This window comes from Lactuca virosa, chromosome 3 (genome assembly GCF_052849685.1).
Source record: "Lactuca virosa cultivar CGN04683 chromosome 3, Lactuca_virosa_CGN04683_v6, whole genome shotgun sequence".
Lineage (NCBI taxonomy): Eukaryota > Viridiplantae > Streptophyta > Magnoliopsida > Asterales > Asteraceae > Lactuca > Lactuca virosa.
This window is the reverse complement of record NC_136428.1, coordinates 102,559,041-102,578,184: the sequence shown is the minus strand read 5'-3', so window position 1 is coordinate 102,578,184 and position 19,144 is coordinate 102,559,041. Positions and strand designations below refer to the sequence as shown.

At 35.4% G+C, this 19,144-nt stretch overlaps 1 non-coding gene across 1 annotated transcript; it reads right to left on the bottom strand.

Moving 5' to 3' along the window:
* Positions 1 to 9,202: 9,202 nt before the first annotated feature.
* On the bottom strand, positions 9,203 to 9,309 carry LOC145168216 (small nucleolar RNA R71). The gene has a single exon (XR_013741787.1). It is a non-coding gene; the product is annotated as a small nucleolar RNA R71 (small nucleolar RNA).
* Positions 9,310 to 19,144: the final 9,835 nt, after the last annotated feature.

The window sequence follows — 19,144 nt, the reverse complement described above, 5'->3', positions numbered from 1 at the left end:
CCAAAAATAAAACCACATATTATGTACGACCGTTAATCTAATTCATACCACAAACTATCGGTGTAGATGTTTGACTAAAACTTTTTAAGTGTTTCTATTCGCTCGTTAAGTTGCACATCCAAGAATATGTATTCATACTCTCTTATTATTGTCCCATGTCATGTTTAAAAACTCACCTCAAAATCATGACTATAGGAAAAAAATTGCTACATTGAATTAATCTGATCCAACTTAACTATCTTAAGCAAATCATTTTTCTCGTTTGTTTAATGTTTGGGTGTCAAACCTACAAATAAAAGAAATATAAATAATATAAAAATCATTGCTACAATATACTAAAAAATAATATAGAGTAAACAGGGTTGAACCACTAAAATACAAGACTAATTATTTGACCATACTTTCACATGATACACGATTAGTTGTTTAAATAGGGGATTGTGTTAACTTTAATTGAAACTTCATAAATAAACAAGATAATGACGAAAATTCAGAAATTAAAAAGGATTTCCAATTCTAATTTCCATTCAAATACTGTGTTGTTGGATGTGATATAACATCAATTCACATTTCATCTAGATTAGTAACTAAAACACTAATTAGCTCTAGTATTTTAGAACCGCCAAAAGCATTTTTATTCAAAACATGATCTTCAAAGTAAAATCTCATCTAATTAATCCAATATAAACAAGCTCTTAAACTAGATCACTATATGGCTTGATAATTCATGCAATTATTACCAATAACACTTAATATTCCTCATAAGCTAGGAAATGTAAAAGTATTTGATAATTTCCACGACCAAAACACCTTTTGCACAAAAACCTTTTGCATAATTTTCACGAAACACACCCGTGTAATGACATGTGTAAATAAAGTGTGAGTCGTGTTTTAATATGAGATTTCCATTTTTTGTTTTTCCAACTTCTTCAATTTGGCTCCAAAAATTCTAAAACTTCGCGTAATGCTTCCTTCCAACATTCCAAGTATGTGTCATTCTTCAATCATCTTAAAATCCCCACAAAAACCGTGAAAGTAGATAAATCCTCGAATTTGTCCTGAAAATACAAAATGCATATAAAACTGTATTAAAATACCATGCAATGTTTAAAATAAACATAAAATAAGAATGCAAAAATGTGTATTTTATACACCTAACATTAAACTAGGCCTGACAGTGACAAACCCATGTGTAGAAGTATAACTAATAGGTGAAAATGACTTGTTAGTGTAATTACATTTTGGTCTTGTTCACGTTTAGACAACATTTTTTTATACATTTGACCATTTAATTTGCACATATTATCATTTTCACCTAACAGAAGAAAATGGTAATATGTAAACACATTTAACAAGTTAAATGGTCAAATGTGTACAAAAAAAAGTTGTCTAAATATGAACAATTTTTTTTTTACAAATTTCTTAAGACTTTTTATAATTTCTTACAATATTTTTATGATATTTTTGTCCTATATTTTTAACTTTTTTTATACTCTAATATAGTTTTAATACAAGTTCTTTTAAATCAAATATTTTATAAATGTTATAAATTTTCTTACAAGCTTTTAACTTTTTTTTTGACATTCTAATACAAATTTTTTATAACTTTCATACAATTATTTCTAATATTTCTTTTACAACATTTTAAAGTGTTTCACAAAATTTGTATGCCAATTTAATATTTTTTATAACATTTTAAATTACTTTTGTTAAATACTAGTTTAAAACGTTGTACTAAAAAAATTAAAAGTTTATAAACTTCTAATTAAAAAGTATTAAAAGTTGTAATAATTTTAAAACATTTACATTATATAGATTTTTGTTTTGTTTTTTATTTGCTACGTAATATTTTCTTTTTATTTTTTTTAAAAGACTATCCATACTTATTGTTACATATTTAATTAATTTAATTTTATTGTTAGATACTATTTACTTTAAAAAGATTTTATACGCTTAAAAACATATATATATATATATATATATATATATATATATATATATATATATATATATATATATATATATATATATATATAAGAAGCTATATAAAATATTTCACAAAACAAAATTATACTTATTAATTAAAAAGTAAAGTTTAGCATTAATCAATATTTAATTAGTATTTAGAACATTATGGATATTTTAAAAATAACGTTTAAAAAAAATAATACAAAAAAATATGAAAAATAAAATCGCTATTAAAAATAGGGAAAATGTCCTATCAGGGTAATTAACTTTTCCTTTTTGTTCACATTTAAAAAACTTTTTTTGTACACATTTGACCATTTAACTTGTTAAATGTGTTCATATATTGACATTGTCAAATGTTATAGCCGGGGACAATGGTAATATGTGAACACACATATAACAAGTTAAATACTCAAATGTTTACAAAAAAAAGTTGCATAAATATAAACAAAACGACAAAGATATTACCTAGGTAATTAGTCATTTTCACTTCCCTAACTAATAGTGTTTCTAAAGTCTTTGAATAATTAGTGATTGATAACATATCCAACTACCACTTATTAATATATAGTTATACTTACACCATATATATCTACATTTTCATAAGTATAACAGTTTATATATAACTCATTTTCAATCATTTAACGCAATAAAAAAACTACATTACTTTATATGTTTCCCCATGACTTAGTTATACTTATACACATATAACAAGTTAAATAGTCAAATGTGTACAAAAAAAAGTTGTATAAATATAAACAAAATGACAAAGATATTACCCAGGTAAGTCATTTTCACTTCCCTAACTAATAGTATTTCTAAAGTCTTTGAATAATTAGCGATTGATAACATATCCAACTACCACTTATTAATATATAGTTATACTTAGGGGCTGTTTGGTAGCCTCTTAATTGAAAAATTAAGAGGCAACCTCTTAATATTTTAGATGTAGAGCGTTTGATAGTCTATGAATAAAAGGCTCTTAATTTCTCTAAATCCTCTTAAACTTTCAGACCTAAACTTGTATCTGAATAAAAAAAATGTGCGTCCTCCCTGTACTAGCCTTGTATGAACGAACGCTTCCATAACCCGCCTTCACAAGATCCTCTCATGTCTCCTCCTACCTCCGATAACTCCAACGCCAACAACCTCCTCCCATCATCGAACACCTCCTCCCATCGTAGAATCGCACAACACCGCCGCGCCCATCGTCGATCTCGTACACCCACAAGTTTCGCACGACTTCTGATATGACTCCCACCTCCATGAAATCGACTCCCACCGCTGGTTCCACCCTCGAAAGCGCTGCCTTCGCCAGCACTGGTTCCGCCGCCCTCAACGACGTTGGGCTCCACCATGCGGTCTCCGATCTCCTTCAATGGTCGGGTACGAAGTTGCTAAAATCACTCCAGATTTGTGAAATCGAATTGTTTTCATGTTTTGGGTTTTCTATGATGTTCTGAATCAGTGGTGAAACATAGCTTCATTCCAAATTTCTTGAGTTAAAGCTGATTTTTGATGGTCAGGATGATGGTGGATGAAGGTTGTGAAGTATTTTTTCCCAAAATTGTTCCTTTTCTGTCTCTCATTTGAGCAATTAGAACTTTAGGTACTGATGTTTGACCTTGAGCAATTAGAAATTTGGATGAAACTGATGTTGTATGTTCCTTTTCTGTCTCTTCTGAAAATATATATAAGAGTATATTTGTATGAAACTAATGTTGAATGTACCATGTTTATGCAATGGGATACTGTTGGACAAGAAAGGTTCATCGGTAGCTAACTACATATCATTGATTTGGAACACAAATAATGAATGGAATGGTTTCAATTTTGTGATTCATTTATAGTTTTTCTTTGTGTTATCTTAGATAAGGGTATTATACTTGTCAAGATGTGTAAATGAATGGGGTTATATACATGTAATAAGCATAAAGTTCACGTTGTTTTCGTAGCTATTGTAAGATTGTTTTTGTAAGGGTTAAATACAAGAAATAACAATATACTTTTATTGATTTATTTATTATAGCCTCATACTTTCACCTCTTTATATTAGAGCATTGTTTGATTTGATTTGTCAAATATTTATGTTTGGTTTGATTTTTTTTTTAATTTGGATTTTGTATTGTGTTTATACTTTTTTTTTTATAATTCTCAAGAAGTTGGTTTGGTTATTATAAATAGAAACATTGAATTCAACAAAAAAAATAACACTGAAGGGTAAAATGGTCGATTTATAATTCAGCACAACAATTCAGAGGTTACAACCAAACAACATATTAAAAATTCATAACTTAAAGTTTCAGACCTCTTAGAAATTCAGACCTCTTGAAAATTCAGATCTTAAAAATTCAGATCCTGCCAAACAGCCCCCTTATACACCATATATATCTATATTTTCATAAGTATAACAGTTTATATATAACTCATTTTCAATCATTTAATGCAATAAAAAAACTACATTACTTTATATGTTTCCCCATGACTTGAGTTACTAAGCTACGCCTATATCTACATGACTCTTCCACTTGCCCCTTGAATAAATGCAAAAGGTCAAACAATGTCCACTTAACAAAAAATTACTAATTTATCACAAGTCAAAGACTAAAAAATGAACAAAAAAGGCTCGTATGAAGACAATTGAACTGAATATGTAAATTTTTATGGCTCGCTTATTAATATATATTTTTTTCTATTCGTTAGACAATTAGTAGACGTAACATTCAAACTAAAACTTATAACATAAGAAAGTTGTTCCCGCTTCATATGGCTAAACAATACATTATGGACAACAGTACATACGACCCCATTGCTTTTAATGCATAGAAAACATGATGTTTTTTAATGTCGAAAACGATAGAAAGATTAATCGCACATATAGACTTTGTAGTTTCCAACACTAATCAAAATAATAGTAAATGTCATCTTTAGGTATCTCCGCCAACTGGTCCACATGCAATTAGACCTGGCAAAACATGACACGACACGAAAATCCGACACGAACCCGACACGAAATTAGCGGGTTAGGGTCAGAGATTTTGACACGTTTATGTAAACGGGTTGACACGACACGACACGATAATTAAAGGGGTAGGGTTAGAGTCAAGACTTTCAACTAGAAGATAACTCGAATATGACCCGCTTAATTATATATTATTTATTATAAATTTCATATTTTTATAAATATATTATATGTTATAGACTTATAGTGGGTAAACTCAAGAATTAGAAGTAATATTCAAATTTTCAAAGTTACTTAATTTTAGTCATCCTCACCACCTATCCCTTTGCTCCCCAGCTTTAACTCTTTTCATTTTTCCTTCTAAACTTACTATAAATTTTGTCTTTCCATCTCATAACTCCAGTGTTTCATTTTTACCTTTTTGCCTCCACAACTCCTACTTTCCAACCTTTAAAATATTTCAACCCGACATGACATAATATATTTATAAGGTCTAAACCTAACCCGAAACCCGACACGAAACTGAAACAAAAATAAATGGATTGACACGGTACGACACGATAATTAAATGAGTCGGGTTAGGGTCAAACCTTTCAACCCGTTTAATGTCTTGACACGACACGAAGCCGACACGACACGACACGTTTGCCAGGTCTACATGCAATCATGTAAAGGTAAATAGTAATATGTCCATATCAAGAAATGTGTTATTTAGGTTTGAACACGAGACGTTATTTTCTTTGTTGAAATTTTTTATTTTGTTCTTCATGGTCCACCGTGGTGACCAAGATCTTATCGTAACAATATAGTTATCAATGCATAGCTAGGGGTGGCAAATCGGGTCATCATGCCATGTTTTTGTCTAACACGACACAACACGACAAGATTTATGTAACACGAACACGACACGACACGATCTCGATTTTTTTTAACTAACACGAAAATGAACCGATTAAAAACGACAAACACGACACGACACGAAAAGATTACATGAAATAACAATCAATGTATTTAATTAATATTTATTTAAACATAACACGAAAAACACGAAAAACATGACAAAAAATGTTAAATCGTGTCAGTTCCGTGTCAAATTTTGAACACGAACACGACACGACGTTGTGTTTTTTGCACACGACACGAACACAAATTCAAATTTCAGTTTCGTCTCAATTTCATTTCGTGTCGTGTAGTGTCATCAATTGTCACCCCTATGCATAGCCCTATGGTCACGTACCATAATGATACAACCTCTCTCTCTCTCTCTCTCTCTCTCTCCAACTCGACATTATGATCATCATTGTAACTGGGCTCTTTTACATATATGTTTTAATATGGAAGGTGTCTTAGGCTTTGATCATAAATTTTATGTGTACAAATAGATCCTATCCTCCAGTATGATTACACAAAATTCACACATTTACGATGAACCTCTCATCATTTATAGAGATAAAAGAGGAGTCGTCACATTTGTCATTAATGTATCAAGGCACATAAGTGCATTGCCAAAGGGTGTCATTCATACTTGATATACATTGTGGACACTTCCAAGGAGAAGAAGACGATAGGAATATTGATGTGGTGAGATACTTTCTCGAGGTCTTTCCTGAGTGACGACCTACCTAGTTTATCACCGAATATGCAAATTGATTTTCGGATTGACCAGATATCTAGAACAACTACTATTGTAAAGGACCCTATCTGTCAACACCAACCGAAATAAAGGAGTTAATGACGTGATTACAAGAATTATTGGACAAAGGCTTTGTACGACCTAGTACTTCGCTTTGTGGATCTCCATCTCTTTTGGTGAAGAAAAAGGGTGGTCGATGATAATGTTCATCGATTATTGGGAGATCAACAAAGTAACCATCACAAATCAATACCCCCTCCCCATAATTGATCATATCTTTGACCAACTAAAAGGAACAATTTATTCCGCACAGATTGAATTGATTTTGGGTTATTGATATTGCCAAATTTATACATAGTTTTAGGCAATATTGATCTACACTTTATTTAATATTTTGGTTATTTGCATAGAATTATGGTACTTATGAGGATAAAATGTTATTTGCAGCCAAAATAAAGCATTTTAGAAGAAAGGGACCAGAAGTGACAATGCTTGGAACTTTGGGGGACTTGAAGAAAAGAAGAACGAAAAAAACACCCAAAAGACGTGCTCACGACGTGAACAGTTGATGGTTCACGACGTGAGTAGAAAGAGTTAGAAGATAAGCATCCGGGTGAAGGAATCCTTGCCGAACACGATTATCTCGAAGTTCACGACGTGGGACTTAAATTCTCACGACGTGAACGGTAAATTTAAAAGATATTATAAATACCTTTGCCCATTACGATTTGGGGGACTTTTGGCTGAAGGAGGAAGGTTCCAGGAGGCGATTTACAGCAGAAGCAAGGTCCCGGAAAAGGGTTTTCAACACCAAAAAGAGTAAAAGTTCATAATTCGTTTACTTGTTTGATACTTATAGACATATTTTCTTATTTGAGTTGTGTTTATATGTTAGTTGCTACTATGAGCAGCTGAATCTAGCTACTCTTATCTAGCTAGATGAAGCTTCAAACTTATGAATAGCATAACTTTATATGGATTTATTTAGTTGGTGAATTGCTTGTGTTTGATTTATTGTTACCTAGCATGCTTAAGTTGTTGCTTTAGTTGCTTAAACTCATGTTATGTGTAGCTTAGTGACCATTAACTGCATGAACTTGATAACCTAGTAATTTAGTGAACATTGAATTACTAGAGCTAGGATCAACCAAAATCTTAGTTAGTGATTGAAGTAATTAACTTTGCTGTGCTAGAGAACATAGATTATGATCATAATTGTGTTTGCATGATAAATCTTACATAGCATATTCATAACATAATTGATTCTGTGTTTAATTGTGTGTGACCATACATAACTTTACATGAATTAATTAACTATTGGTAAATTTAGACCTAAATTACTAATATAATAATAACCAACTTAATAATCCTTAATTATTAGCTAGCCATAAGGACAAAGTGGATTCGAACTAGATAAGAGTGTTTTTTAATTATTGATTGAATTTGAGTTAAGTTAGTCTGATCTTGCAAAATCAGATAAAAAACCCCTTTTTAGCTTGTTAATAATTAGATTAATTTAGTAGTAAATAGATTAATTAATAACACCGTCCCCTGTGATCGACACCCGACTTACCTAAGCTATACTGTAATCTGACTAGGTACACTAACTATAAGTGCATAGTTAGTCTAAGTTTGTTAGGTTATAAATATTAAAATTAGTGGGTACTTCCGTGCACATCAAGTTTTTGGCGCCGTTGCCGGGGAACGGCTTAGTTTATTATTTATTTATTTGCTTTAAGTTAACCGATCCTTTTTGTGGGATAAAACCCGCAAAAAGTTAATTTTCCAGCAAGGTTTGATTTTTTTTCCTCTGTCACAGGACTCACGACGTGAGCATATAGTCTCACGACGTGAGAACTGTGATTTTTAGTTTTCTTTAGTTTTTAGTTTATTTTTCTATTTTAGTTCAGTTTTACGTTTTTATTTTGTTTAGTTTGCAGGAGTTCATGACCAGAGGCTCTAACACACCTTTGGTGCCACCACTTGAAGATCCGGAGTCAGCCCTTCACAAAAATAAGAACAAGAACGCGAGGGAAGATCAAACGCCAAAGAAGACACCCTTGCAAGAACTAAAATCAGCCTTTTCAAGGAAGTCGGGGAAGAAGACTAAGACAGTGGAATCGAGTTCAGCCTCAAAGGATAAGGGCAAAGTTGAAGAACTTGGTCCAATTCCTATTCCACACGAATCAGAATATGAATCCGACACAGAATTTGGACTTTATACGAGTGAACCCGGGGACGAGCCGGAGAACGAGATGGCAAATATAGATGAGATAGCCATGGGGGACTACAAGAAGCGCATTCGAGATGATGTGGGGCCGGGTTTAGTACATCCTACGATTCCTGCCAATGCCACATTCGAGTTGAAGGGACATATCCTTACTGCACTTAAGGATATCCCATTCTACGGGAAGGATCACGAGGATGCTTTCAAACACTTAGACGAGGTGAACGATATTGCGGATTATTTTAATACTCCCAATATCCCAAGGGAGACAGCTTTGCTAAGGATGCTACCAGTCACTTTCAAGGGAGCAGCAAAAGACTGGTTAAAGGCACTCCCACCTGGTACAATCACCACATGGGCCCAATTGCGTGAGAGATTTCTAGATCAGTTTTGTCCACCCTCCAAAATCTCTAAACTCAAGAAGGCAATTGCCAACTTTGTGCAAAATCCGGGGGAGTCATTATACGAGGCATGGGAGCGCTACAAGGGGTTGTTAAGGAATTGTCCTCAACATGACCTAAATCTTCAGCAAGAAATGTCGATATTTTATGATGGGGTGAATGTCATGACTAGACAACTCCTTGATTCGCAAGGACCACTAACAAAGAAAAACCCAATTCAGGCCAAGGAGCTGGTTGAAGAATTTTCAAAGCACTCTCGTGAGTATCACAACCCAGGACGCGATGGAATGAAAGGCAGTGGAGGTGCACAAACTGAAGAGATGGCTGCTGTGATAGCAATGCTTAACACTATGGATAGGAGATTGACTCAAATGGACCAATCAATTCATGCAATTCGAGTTGGTTGCGAGAGATGTAGTGGCCCACACTTGACAAAGGATTGCAATATGGATGAATATGGAAACAAGAAAGCTCAAGTATGTTACTCGAGTGGGGACAAGTATGAAGAAGATTGGAGAAAACCAAAGAAGGAGTGGCTGCCTTACGAAGAATACAAGAAGCAAAAAGAAGAAAATTTTAGGCAAACTGGCCGGGGCTTCTACCAAAGAGAGCAACCACTAGCTGAGAAGAAATTAGAATTAGAGACCATGTTGATGAAATTCATGGAAGCTTCAGAAAAAAGACACGATGCTACTGACACTGCAATGGAAGAATAAAGAAATATAATGAAGAATCATCATGCAATAATGATAGATCAGCAAGCATTAAGAAAGAATCAGCAAGCCTCCATCAATAACCTTGAAGTACAACTTGGTCAACTTACCACTTTGGTTAATGAGAAGATGTTCCCGAAAAATCCTGAAAACAAAACCCAATCTCATGTAATGGCCATAGATATTGAAGAAGAGGCGATTTCTGAGTTCCTAGAAGCCTTAGAAGTGGAGCCACAATAGCCCGATCCAAAGCCAAAGAAGCCAAAGCTCGAAATTGAAGAAGCTGCTGGAATACCCAGTTCACGTCGTGAGCCCGCCATGCTCACGTCGTGGGCTCAGTCTGAACAGAAGAAATCCGTATCTGTTCCAGCTTATAAACCACCTTTGCCATTCCCGTCTAGAGCTAATCTCAGTCCACTGGAGAGAGAACATCTGGAGTTTATCAAGCAATTGAAGGGTATTCCTATCAATACTCCTTTTATTGGTTCACTTGCAAAAGTTCCAGAATATGCTAAGTTCCTACAAGATTTGTTAGACACTCGTCAGCAATTAAAGGAGAATTCAAAGGTGATTCTAAGTGAGCAAAGCTCAAAAGCTGTGTTGGGAGAAATACCTAAGAAGATGGGGGATCCTGGACGACTCACTCTACCATGTGAGTTTGGGAATAATATGAAGATTTATGCTTTAGCCGATTCTGGGGCTAGCATAAATTTGATGCCTTATTCGTTTTATCAAAAATTAAATATTCAGAAGTTGAAGGCTATAAAGATGACTATTCACATGGCGAACCGTTCAGTAACGCAACCCCGGGGCATTGTGGAAGATGTTTTAGTAAAAATTGGGAAATTCGTTTTTCCAATAGACTTTGTGGTATTGGATATGAAAGAAGATCCCAATGTACCGATTATTCTTGGTCGGCCGCTACTAAAGACTGCTGGAGCTCTTGTTGATATTCGGGAGTCTAAGCTCACATTGAGGGTTGGTGATGAAAATGAAATTTTTGGGATAGAAGATGGCTTTCAAGGGAATCATGCTCAAGAAGAGGTTTTCAACATTGATGAAGAAAATGAACTTGAAGAATTAGAGAAGCTCATGGAAGAAGAAATCAAAACAATTCAACAAGTTAAAAGAACAAAACCAAGAGCATCTGTTCCATTTTTAGTTGAAGTCATTGCCTACACGAATCCAACTTCTTGGGTGAGCAAGGAACATGATGAGATGACGAGTGATGAAGAGGAAGTTACATAAAAAATAACAAGTCCAGTGGTAAAGGAAGAAAAGGATACTATGGAGTGTAAGTATGAAGACAAGATAGAGACTAAAGGGACCAAACGCAAGCTCGATGGAGACGAGGTCAAAGCTAAAAAGGAAAATTCGAAAAAGGCGTACAAAAGACGTGTTCAAGCTTACAAGAGGCGTTTCAAGGAACAAAAGATCCTAGTGGTGGACTCTTCAGATGACTCAACGTAGGAGGCAAGGTGTCCAGCTCAAGACTCCTTAAAAAGAAGCGCTTCTCGGGAGGCAACCCGAGTTTGGTTTGCATTTTCTTTCTTTTTCTTTTTAGTTTTTAGCGTATTTTTAGTTCTTAGGAAGTCGATCATGTCATCCGAATTATTATCTGCATAAGGAGCCATTAAAATCAAGTAGTAACACTTATTGAATATCTTACAAAAATTAAAATTGGAGAAATTAATAAATTTCATGATCAGACAGGACTCACGACGTGAACCATTTCGGGTTCACGACGTGAATTCAGATGAAATACGGGCATGGTTATTCTATATGATAACTATATTTTTTTTAAGCCTGCCCACTTTCAGTAATGACCCAATATATGCCTTAGCCCACTTCCTATTTAATTGGCCCAATTTTAGAGTCCAGACAGAACTCACGACGTGAACCATTATGGATTCACAACGTGAGTGGTAAACCACTCGGGACCACAGATTAAAAGATAAAGAATCAGTTTGACCAAACCACTTTCCCAACCTCACGAAGTGAAGATCGTTCTCTGGTCCCCCACCCGATTTTGGCATAGTTTTACTTAATTTAATCTTTTTGCTTACGTAATCTCATCACAAAGGTAAATATCTCTTATTTCTTTTGTTAATTTTCACTAATTTGTTGATTTAGGGGCTAGGGTTTTTCATATGTGTCAATGTCGAAATTTGGCCCGAATTGTGTTATTCATCCATCATATTTTACTTGATTATGCTTAGAAATGGTTTATGAGTAAACCATATCAACAAGATTTAGTCCCGACCTTTGATTTTTGAGACCATTTCTCGCTGTGTATAGCGACCTCACGACGTGAGTTTCATATGACTCACGACGTGAGTCCTGTGCATCAACAAAACTGTTCTGTGGTTATCTAAATTATTGGATATTTGGTTTTGTGTTTGTTGATTGTTTTTGCAGAAATGGGTCCTAGAAGGGAGGCACCTCTTGGAGTTGCGGGTTTACACCCGTTTTACAATTTTCCCACAACGATGTCCCGCGACATCTTGACCCGATGGAACAACAAATTAGGGTGGCTCTACAATCGAGAGATTGCATTTGCTCCTACAATTAATTGGACGCGGTTAAGGGAAGTCGGGCTCGTGGAAAGGCTGTCCCCATTTTTGACAAAAATATTTATTGGAGATGGGTATTCCTTCACTTGTTCGGGTTGGCTCAACCTATTTCGGATCCAAGAACGGGTGTATAAGGAATTTTGTGTTGAGTTCTTCTCAACAGTGACATTCCAGGAGACTGTCCAAGACCCACATTGGCCGCAAGCTTTGGTATTCCGGTTAGGGGGTGAGTATCGGGAGTGCAGCCTCGTTGAATTTGCTTGGAGAGTTGGACTATATGATCGACGAGAGGCAATGACTCCCGAATTTGGTATGTTCTTGAGCAAGGCAGCTAGAGGATACACGGAGGGTGTCACTAGCTATACTTTTTGGCATAATATTGCATCCGAAATTTTTAATTCCGGAGTGTCTCCGAGAGTAGTATTCGGTCCCCTATCCACCGCTTACTCCACCGTTTCATCACATTCTCCATCAATCATAGGAGGCATGGAGATAAAGTAACAAAGCAAAATCTATTCTTCTTATGGTGTATCTTGCAGCGCGGAGTGTGTTGCAACATTCCTTATTTTCTGGCACGTTTTTTGGCCGGGTCTGCAGCTAGTTCTCGCTCGGGGAGCCCCATTTGTGGAGGGCAATTTATTACGCGTTTGGCCCGCTCGTATCATTTAGTTGTCCCTGATATTATTCGTTCCATGACTTGTGTGGATGAGCATGAGTTTGGCATGGGGTATTTGGAGACCATGCAGGTTGTCAGAAATTTTGGGTCGCATTGGGGAATAGTACCTTCAGATGATGAGGGTAATGAGGGTGATGAGCAGCCTGATACACAACCATAACAACAACCACAGCCACGACCGAGGAGAAGGAACGTAAGAGGAAGAGGAGAGAGAGGACAGCCAATGCATCCACCCGCACCCATGGTAGGAGCACCTTTTGGGGGTGATATGGCTGGGTATTTTGACCAGTTATCTTTGAGTGTCAACTGGATTGGGGGTACCATGGAGAACGTGGTTCAACACCTTGGAGTGGATCAGCCGCCTCATTTGGGGTATCATTACCCAATTTGCCCGAGGTGGACGGAGTATCGAGGACATGGAGGCGACGGGACGGGCACTAGTGGAGCACACGAGGAGGATGAAGATGATTGATCATTTAGTTTTATTTTGTTTATTTTAGACTTGTTTGGTTTGTTTTTTTTGTTTTTCAATTTGTTTGGATTGTAAGACTTTAAGATATTATGTTACTTTGCTCTTCTTTGGTTGTTAACTTTCAGTTTGCTAAGGAGTCTTGGGGAAGGAGTACGGTCAAGTCAAGAGTCATGTTCGTTTAAGCGAGTGTCGTTCAAGTTTAGAAGTTGGAAGTCGAAACCCACAATTGGAAATAAGTGTGGGGTGAGTCGAGAGAGAGGTTATAGTTAGAAGAGTCGTCAAAATACACTTAATTTAGAAGGGTCTTAATTCGTTAAGATGTTGAGTGGAGCATATATATACAAGGAAGAAGGCAGTTTTAATTCTGGTTTACCCAGGATTCACGTCGTGACCCAATATTTTTCACGACGTGAGTAAGGTTTCAAGGAAAATCAGAATGCGCGTCTCAGCGACTTCACGTCGTGAGTTGTGAATTTCCACCATATTCATTTCGTTCCGTTCTTCTTCATTACACGAAATTACTACCATTCCTTATGACACTTTTGTGACGATTCGATGGGCTGTTTTCTCTAATATACAATGTGGCGTATGCTTTCCCACATTGTCTACATGATTTGGAGGCTTGCACCATTCTTTTTGAAGATTGAAGTTTTGATTGATGGCTGGTTTCGCAAGTTCAAGTCCGAGTTCTTATTTTAAAAAGAGGTCCATATTCGAGATGCACGTTTTTCCACACTTTTGGAGTTTTGATCACGCCACTATCCCAGGGGAGTCTGTTCCTTTTTTCTCCCTTCTCTTAATTTTTATATTATTTTAAGCATACAATGAGGGCATTGTATGACATAAGTGTGGGGTAGGGGGTAGAAAAAGTAAATTGCTAGATAATTTGGTAAATTTTAAAATTTTTATTGGATCTAGTAGTAATAATTTGAACTGTACTTGCTAGTGGAATGATCCAATAAGAGCTCAAATGTTTAGTTGAGCCGATATACGTTATAATGCATTTGTGGCCTCCCTTATTTTAGTGAAATCATGGAACAAAAACATAACCCTGCTTAGTTTGAGGAATGCAACATGTTTAGCAGCCTAAACCTGAAATGTATCCAGGAAAGATATGTCTTAACCAATAAAGGTTGAAGTTAAGCGCCCTTGCTTAAGCATGTAGGTTTTTGAGTGATATAAAAAAGTGAGTTATACATGTAAAAAAGAAAAAAAAAAGAGAGAGAAATTACCAAAAAGTAAAAATTCTTGAAGAATTTTGAAGCTATCAAAGTATGAAGATCAAAGATCAAAGTTCTAAAGAATCAAAAGTCAAAGATGCCAAAAATCATGAAAGAAGTGAGTTCAATGAAGTGAAATATCAAACATTAAAGAAAAGAAGAATTCAAGAGCTCCAAGTTGTGGTATCTTCTAAAAAGTTGTAATTCTCTAGTTTATGTATGTGTGGGTAGCTTTACAAAAATACTTTGAGGTTAAGTAGGATTTCTGGGGATGGATTCGGAGGGTTGCATAAAATGAGCATTGTTCGAAAGAAGTGGGCGAGTGTTTATGAAGATTGTGAGTATTTAAAGTATGGGGGGTCATTTAGGAAAAATTTAGACACAAATGCATGCGTTGAGGTCTTGGCATAATGGCTGAGCTGGAATTGGATTGTTCTATGTAATGCTAGTGATGAAGGTTTAAGTTTAAATAAGTAGATTTGCTTGAGGGCAAGCAAAGCCTAAGTGTGGGGTATTTTGATATTGCCAAATTTATACATAGTTTTAGGCAATATTGATCTACACTTTATTTAATATTTTGGTTATTTGCATAGAATTATGGTACTTATGAGGATAAAATGTTATTTGCAGCCAAAATAAAGTATTTAGAAGAAAGGGACCAGAAGTGATAATGCTTGGAACTTTGGGGGACTTGAAGAAAAGAAGAACGAAAAAAACACCCAAAAGACGTGCTCACGATGTTAACAGTTGATGGTTCACGACGTGAGTAGAAAGAGTTAGAAGATAAGCATCCGGGTGAAGGAATCCTTGACGAACACGATTATCTCGAAGTTCACGACGTGGGACTTAAATTCTCACGACGTGAACGGTAAATTTAAAAGATATTATAAATACCTTTGCCCATTACGATTTGGGGGACTTTTGGCTGAAGGAAGAAGGTTCCAGGAGGCGATTTACAGCAGAAGCAAGGATTAACCAAAATCTTAGTTAGTGATTGAAGTAATTAACTTTGCTGTGCTAGAGAACATAGATTATGACCATAATTGTGTTTGCATGATAAATCTTACATAGGATATTCATAACATAATTGATTCTGTGTTTAATTGTGTGTGACCATACATAGCTTTACATGAATTAATTAACTATTGGTAAATTTAGACCTAAATTAATAATATAATAATAATCAACTTAATAATCCATAATTATTAGCTAGCCATAAGGACGAAGTGGATTCGAACTAGATAAGAGTGTCTTTTAATTATTGATTGAATTTGAGTTAAGTTAGTCTGATCTTGCAAAATCAGATAAAAACCCTCTTTTTAGCTTGTTAATAATTAGATTAATTTAGTAGTAAATAGATTAATTAATAACACCGTTCCCTGTGATCGACACCCGACTTACCTAAGCTATACTGTAATCTGACTAGGTACACTGCCTATAAGTGCATAGTTAGTCTAAGTTTGTTAGGTTATAAATATTAAAATTAGTGGGTACTTCCGTCCACATCAGTTATCATCAACTAAAGGTGAAGGGCGAGGATGTTAGAAAGACAACAATTAGAACAAGATATGATCTCTTTGGGTTCTTGGTCATGCCTTTTAGGTTAACCAATGTACCAGGGATTTCATGGATCTCATGAATCAAGTGTGTTGTAACATCCAATTCCGGGATGTTTCTTACTTCGGGATAGTGGACCGTAATTTGATCAAGTAAAGGTCTTGGGATTCAAGGGATAAAGTATGGGCCTTATTAAGTATTCATAATGTTGGTTAAGTGATTTAATCCCCTGAATTATGTATTGGAGCCAAATGAGTAAATTGGGGAAAAAAATATTGTGGACCTTTTGGGTGTATTAATGAATTAAGTTTCGTATGCTTTAAGTCAAAAGTAATTGGATAGAATTGTGGGTCTTCTTAATACATTTGTGTGCATAAAATATCACTAAAAACGAGTTTAGAACGAAGAAGTTACGATTGTTTGAAGTTGGAATGGAAGCTGAGAAATGCGTCACGGCGTGGTAAGAAGGTTACTATTTTGTGGTGAGTTATGCAGCTCAAGCCCGTAAAATTAGGTTTTCCCCCGTATTTAAAGGCTCTACCTCCATGTTTTAAGTCATTTTGCATTCTCCCTCTCATCAAGAACTCCTTGGGAACAAACCCTAGCCTCCTTTTTCATAGATTGAACTCATCTTATCTCCTCTCATCCACGTTCTTTTGATTCTATGTCTTAAGAGTGTTATTTTCTTGGAAGACTTGGTTTTGAAGCTTTTCAACTAAAGAGATCAACCATCATTCCACTTCTGGACTTTTGTAAGTCATAAAGTTCCAAGCTTTATTATGTTTCTTCATTTGATCTTTGAGTATTTGGTGTTATGGTCCATTTTAATGAGTTTTGGTACCTTTGAGGCTTGTACCTTAGAGTTTGGAGAACTCTTGAGCTTTTTATTGATGTTGGGGTTTAGATATGGTCATTTGGTGGAGTAAAGAGTGCATGCAAGAGCTCTCTTTACTCCATACATGAAGAAAAATGAGTTTTAGACATGTTATGATCTAGGTATTTAGATCTTGCTTGTTTGGGGGTTCTTAATGGATAAAGTTGGAAACTTTATCCATTTAAGCAGTATAAGAAATCAGATTTGGTAGTTGGAAGCTTGAACTTAATGGATTAAGTCATCTGGAAGTTGCTAGAACAGGGAAACCACGATGCGGTTGAGTTTCTGATGTGCATTTGTTAGTGAGAATACCCGACTATTTTGTCCTTATGTGACCACAGTGCGGTTAAGAGGATTGGATGCGACGTGGTGGTTAGTGAGGGTTGATCGTTGTCTTTTTGACCAGTTTGACTTTTGATCAAACTTGGGTAGATTTGAGTATTTGACTAAGGACTAATCTAGATTTGGAAATAGGTAGCTTGTGTTAGATGTTATGTTGTTGGGATTGCTTCTGTAGCGAGTTGTTAGACATGTAGACTAGTTGAGAGTGTTACTTGTGTTGTTGGATTATAGTTGAATATCTAGTATATTATATATATATATATATATATATATATGTATGTATGTATGTATGTATGTATGTATGTATGTATGTATGTATATGTCGACATATCTTGTGGAAAGTTGAGGACAGTCCAACTTTATGCTGAAGGTCAATATACGTGAGGAGAACTAACTTTATGATGAAGGCTGGGGGCGGACCAACTTTATGCTGAAGGATGAAGGGGGCAGACCAGCCGTGGGTTGAAGGCCAATGTTTATATGCTTGCATGTACTATGTGATGTATGGTATTTTGGGGAACTCACTAAGATTTGTGCTTACAGTTTTCGATTAAATGTTTTTCAGGTACTTTGTTAGATTGTGGGAAGGCGAAGGTGTGATAGTACACACACATCAGCAGTTTTATGATTTGAGATTCCACAACTCTTTCCTTTATAACTCTGAATTTGGATTGTGGCTTATGAACAAATGGTTTTAAATTGATTATAACTTTATGAAAAAGTATTTTATTCAAAATTAAAAATGAAAATTTTATTCTGAAAATCGGGACGTTACAAGTTGGTATCAGAGCCCTGGTTTGAGGGATCTGGATGAACACCTGTGTGAATCCAAACTCAAACTAGGATCTGAGAATTTTTACAAAAGTTTTCAAAAAATAATTTTAAGAAATTAATTGGGTTAGGGACATGGACTCGGTCTCTTGTCATGTTCTTGTTTGATTGTTGGTTTGGGACCACTAACATTGTTCCCTGACTCGACTTTAGTTTTAACAGGGAGATGCGATGTATACATTAAGTCAGAGCTTGAACAGGCAAGTGGTTCCCAAAATATCCATATTTGTTGTTTATATTTGCTGATATGTGAGCTATTAGAACTGCATGCTAATGAGTAGGCTAAGGATCCTTCAGGAAATGCATGTTAGAATTACATGATTTTGTGATGCCTTGTAGCCTAGGAGATTGCTTGTTCTGTACTACTTGAAATTTAGATTGACATTGTTAGTTTCTAAGTGTATGCTTTATAGTTGTACATAATTAGGATTTTATAGCCTTAGAATGTTTGATTTAGCCTTACTTTATGTTCCTTGCTTGGTTGTGGGCTTAGGGTAGAATCATTTATTCGACCATTTATCTGATCATGTGTTACGTACAACTTGCATACACTAGGTGACTAATGGTGTTAGTAGAGACTTCTAGCTGTGCGGGAGCATAGTCAAGGGGAATCCTAGAATGAGAATCGAGAAAGTTTAGCTTGTGGCTCTTCTAAGCGTATATGTGTGTGTTAGTACACCTATCAGTGGTCAAGT